Source organism: Dermochelys coriacea, chromosome 3 (genome assembly GCF_009764565.3).
Source record: "Dermochelys coriacea isolate rDerCor1 chromosome 3, rDerCor1.pri.v4, whole genome shotgun sequence".
Taxonomy (NCBI): Eukaryota; Metazoa; Chordata; order Testudines; family Dermochelyidae; genus Dermochelys; species Dermochelys coriacea.
This window is the reverse complement of record NC_050070.1, coordinates 140,447,260-140,453,183: the sequence shown is the minus strand read 5'-3', so window position 1 is coordinate 140,453,183 and position 5,924 is coordinate 140,447,260.

Sequence of the window (5,924 nt, the reverse complement as noted above, 5' to 3'; positions counted from 1 at the left end):
GGGCTAAGCTACAACGTGTGTCAGAATCTGAATGGACTTTAGCCAATTAAACTATTTGGTCATCATCTTTAATGATAGTGTAATGAAGAAAGCACTGTCCTTCAGCTGTGAAATATTGAAGCAATTCAGTGGGTGAAACTCTGAACAATTTAATTATGATAACAGTATAGAAATCTTTACATTTGTACCCAACATGTTGCTGGACTCTGAATTTTTTAAAACATGATCAATCTTACCAGGGAAATGCAGGGAGTTTCTTGTAGGACTTGGGTTTGCTGACCAGAACCTGATCTTGACAAAAAAAGTCGACTTTCAAATTGCCCCCTCTACAGTCAGACACAGTACAAAGCCAGTAGAAAGTTTCCCTTTGTTTAGTCAAAGTCGTCCTGTTGTTGTTTTGGTGCTATTCAGTAGATGCATTTAACCACTCAGAGGCATTCTGGAGAAATAAAAATATATATTTTTAGAAAAAGGAAATAAAGGCACTGGTGAAGAGATGACAAAAAGGAGAGTATCCGAAATTTTACACACCACTACATCCTTCTTTAGTTTAAAAAAACCAAAAAATCCAACTAACCAAAAAACAAATAGAGGAAAATATAGATTAGCAGGGACTGAAAACCAAACCAAACCCATACACACATTTATCATTACATGGAACAGAGGCCCTGACTACTTTTTGATAATTAAATCTGCTGTGATATTTTTGTGAGAGTAGCAGGAGTCAACCCAGCTGCTTCTGCTTAAATTTCAAATCTGAGTAATAACTTTTCCTTCTTAAAATGCACTCAGCAGAACAGTTACAGAAGTTACTCTGTACTTATCTTTGTAAAAAGTCATGGGAATTATTGCTGGCACAAAATAGTTGCAGTGCTGCACTCCAGAGGTAGCTGCATTTCAGCAGTAGCCAAGTAATTCCTGTGTGTGTTGGGCTAGAATCAATACATGGGACTTGAGTCTCCTCTCCACTACATTAGTTTTACACCAGTGAATGGCACATAAATCTATGGAATTTCACTGCTATGTAATGGAGTAGAGAATCAGGCCCACGGACTCCCTGGATGGGTATTGTTTTAGGCCTCCCCTTCAGCACTTGCTGCCAATAGGGCAATATGGAGCCCTAACTATAACTTGCAGCTTCTCTACTCTGATGGAAACTGGAGGAAAAGCAGACATTGGAGCAAAGGGACCAGGCTGGACACCTGTCTGCACTAACGAGTTGATCTGGCCTGAAAGAATTAAGCTCTCAAAGTAATCAATAGGGACCATAAACATAAGTTCTCAGCAGGAGCCTGATTCTTGAAGATACTGACTGAACTCAACTCACATTAAAGTGACCGATCCAGTCCCCTCCCTTTTCTTTTTTTAAGAAGGTAGACAGGTGGTACTCGCTTTGAGCAGTCCTTGAACTCCCCAGACACAAGACAGATTTTTTTTTCTGCACCTATGCAGGGGTGAAGTGGCATGAAGTACCTTGTATACACATCTCTCTAATGCATCTGCACTGGTAATCTGGCTCTATATGCAATGTTTTAAACACACACACACGAGCATAAGCGCATTAGTTCATCTGGGAAAGGACACAGGTGAAACGCTTGTCTACTTCCCTCCCACCGCACCCAGATAGGTATTGATTTGAACTGTTCCATGAATTCAGAAACATGTCCTTAAATGTAGGTTATCAGTTTCTGTGTCCAGGACCCACCCCCGCCGATGATCACTACCTATGCACATTTGTTTTTACCAAAGAGAAAGAAATGCACCAGAAATCCATGTAAATTACCATCCTTTCACAGAATGTGTACATTTGATATTTTAGCATTTTATGTATCTTGAGCCTTTTATGAAAGATTACATTTACCTTATTTATAGTACATTAAATTATGGTCAAGTATTTTCTCCTTTTTAGAAGGAAATGGCTCTTAGTACCACCTACTGGACAAATCTAGAGTTTCTTAGGAACTGACAACAATAGCTTTTCAGCTTTTGGATGTAACCATTTTGCTGTTTGCCCTGTTGAAATTGCACAGAAAGCTACTGATTTATTTTATAAAGAACTCTCATACAATCAACCTTCAGAGATACACTGTCATGGATTTTATCCCCCCAGTTCACATGGGTAAGGAGTTACCATGAAATTAAAAATAAATGAACTACTAAGATTTTAAAATAATTTTTCCCCTCCAGTATTTGCAGCCCCAAAACAATATATGTTATGAATGTCACCATATATAACTAAGTATGATCAAATAGTAAATGAAACACAAATTGTGAAATTTACTAGAAATTGGTTATTTCTACACAAGGATATTTTAAGGAAATAATAGTACTGAAATTGATTTGTACATTTCTCTTATGTGTTTAGCACACTAGTATCCCATTTCCTTACCATTTAACTTCAACATTATTTTTGTTTCTTTGATAAAAGCAGCTTTGATGCAGACATTACAGCCAGCCACACAGGACCAGCTCCAGGCACCAGCAAAGCAAGCACATGCTTGGGGCTGCACAATTCCACGGGCAGCATTCTGGCCATCCCTTTTTTCCGTTTTTTTTTTGCTTGGGCAGTTGTGCTCTCCGAGTTTGGGGCAGCAAAAAACCTAGAGCCGGCCCTGCAGCCACAGAATTCAAGGAAGCTAATAGGCAAGCTCAAGTAAGGACCAGCGGCACATTTAAGTCTGATCTTCAATGAGATTTATACTCCCATTTCCTTTAGGAACTTTTTGAAAATCTCACCCACACAGTGCAGCAGAAGGAAATTTGCAGGGATAGGAAGGATTCTTGAAGAGTAAATTGTCAAAGGTTTGAGACATTATTGAGCATATCAGAGACAGGAAACCTGCAAGAGAACTGGTTAGTTCAGTGAGTCACCAAGGATAAGAAAGTTGACAGAGAAGGTAAGTGATTTCTTTCCATCTGCTGTCAGCCCAGAAGACGTTGAGGAAATGCCTACTCCGGACTCACTCTTGTCAGGTAAGAAAGATAGGATACCATCAGAGACCATGTGTCAGAAAAGGAATAAATGGATAAAGTAAAGAGAATCAAATGTCCATGGCTAGATGGTATATACCCAGGAGTTCTGAAGGAGATAAGAATAAAGTGGCTAAGCAGCTAACAAAAAGATGAAATCTCATTGAAAGCAATGACTATTCTGGAGGACAGAATTGCTTGAAGCAATAATTAATAAAAATAGAATTGGAAAAAATACAGGCTGACTATAATAGGGTCTAATTATCATGTCTTCTGCAAAGGAAAATTGTGCCCAACTAATCTACTAGAATTCCTTGAACACATCAAGGAAACAGAAGCTAAACAGCTGATGATGTTCATCTTAGGGTGACCAGATGTGCTGATTTTATAGGGACAGTCCCAATTTGGGGGGCTTTTTCTTATATAAGCACCTATTACCCTTCCCCCCCCCACCCTCATCTCAATTTTTTACACTTGCTATCTGGTCATCCTAGTTCATCTGGACTTTCCAAAAGCCATTGTCAAAGTCTCTTAACAAGAGTCTGGTAAGGAAATTAAGTAGTCATTGAGTAAGAATCAAAAGTAGTCAGACTAGAAAACTGACCAAGAGATGGCAAACAAACAATAGAAATAAATGGCCAGTTTTCATCATAGAAGCAGGTTAAAAACAGCGTTCCATGAGGTTCTGTTGGGAGGACCTCTGTTGATTAATATATTTATTACTGTCTAGGGAAAGATGTGAACTGTAGAGTGGTAAAGGTTGCAGATGACAGTTATTCATGTTTGTCAAGAATGGAGAAGACAATGAGGAACAGAGTTGGTTAGAAAATGGGATTTTCCCTAGGGTTATCAAGCGATTTAAAAAATTAATCGTGATTAATTGTGCGATTAATCGCTCTGTTAAACAATAATAGAATATCATTTATTTAAATATTTTGGATGTTTTCTACATTTTCAAATATATTGATTTCAATTAGAACACAGAATACAAAGTATACAGTGCTCACCTTGTATTTCTTTTTGATTACAAATATTTTCACTGTAAAAAACAAAAAAAATAGTATTTTTCAATTCACCTCATACAAGTACTGTAGTGCAATCTCTTTATCATGAAAATTTAACTTACAAATGTAGTTATGTATAAAAAATAACTGCACTCAAAAATAAAATAAATGCAAAACTTTAGAGACTACAAGTTCACTTAGTCCTACTTCTTATTCAGCCAATCACTCAGAAAACAAGTTTGTTTACATTTGCAGGAGATAATGCTGCCTGCTTCTTGTTTACAATGTCACCTGAAAATGAGAACAGGTGTTTGTATGGCACATATTGTAGCCGGCGTGTTGCAAGATATTTACGTGCCAGATATGCTAAAGATTCATATGTCCCTTCATGCTTCCCCCAACATTCCAGAGGACATGCTTCCATGCTGATGACAGGTGTTGCTCGATAATGATTCAAAGGAGTGTGGACTGACCCATGTTCATTTTCATCATCTGAGTCAGATGCCACCAACAAGGCCAATTTTCTTTTTTGGTGGTTCGGGTTCTGTAATTTCCACATCAGACTGTTGCTCTTTTAAGATTTCTGAAAACATGTTCTATATCTCGTCCTTCTCAGATTTTGGAAGGCACTTCAGATTCTTAAACCTTGGCTTGAGTGCTGTAACTACTTTTAGAAATCTCACACTGGTACCTTCTTTGCATTTTGTCAAATCTGCAATGAAAGTGTTCTTAAAACAAACAACGTGCTGGTTTGTCATCCGAGATTGCCATAATATGAAATATATGGCAGAATGCAGGTAAAACAGCGCAGGAGACATACAATTCTCCCCCAAAGTGTTCAGTCACAAATTCAGTTAATGCATTATTTTTTTTAACGAGCATCATCGGCATGGAAGCATGTCCTCTGGAATGGTGGCCAAAGCATGAAGGGACATATGAACGTTTAGCATACCTGACATATAAATACCTCACAATGCCATGGTGCCATGCAAACACCTGTTTTCATTTTCAGGTGACATTGTAAATAAGAAGTGAGCAACATTATTTCCCATAAATATAAAGAAACGTATTTGTCTTAGTGATTGGCTGAACAAGAAGTTGGACTGAGTGGACTTGTAGGCTCTGAAGTTTTATGTCGTTTCGTTTGAGTGCAGTTATGTAACAAAAATAAATCTACATTTGTAAGTTGCACTTTCATAATAAAGAGATTGCACTACAGTACTTGTATGAGGTGAATTGAAAATTATTATTTTGTTTATCATTTTTACAGTGCAAATATTTGTAATAAAAATAAAGTGAGCACAGTACACTTTGTATTCTGTGTTGTAAATTGAAATAAAATATTTGAAAATGTAGAAAAATATCCAAAATATTTTATACATTTCAATTGGTATTCTACTGTTTAACAATGTGATTAAAACTGCAATTAATTTTTTAAATTGTGATTAATTTGAGTTAATCATGTGAGTTAACAGTGATTAATTGACAGCCCTAGTTTCCCCCTCCTACCACAGAAAATTTCAACTTTGTCAAAAAAAAACAAACTAAAAAACAAAACATTTTTGATATTTAGTTTTTCAACAAAGTGTCTAATTTTATTTTCTGTAAAAAAAAACAAAAAAACAAAAACCTTTTTCAAAAAAATCCAATTTTCCATAAAAATCAGTTTCAACAGAAAATTTTGGAACTTTTAGTGAGGAACTTCAGAGGGACCTAATAAAGCTCAATGAATGGCAATACAATGGAAATGAAATTCTCAGTTAATAAATACAGGGTAATGCACACTGGAAGGGGTCATTTGAATGACTTGACCACCTTTCTGAGTTCTAAGTTAATGGTAACACAGGAAAAAGAGCTAGGCGCCACTGTGGAGAGCTCACTGAAGACCATGTCCAATGTGTCCCAACTATCAAAAGAGCAAACAAAATGTTAGGGTGCATAAACAGCTGG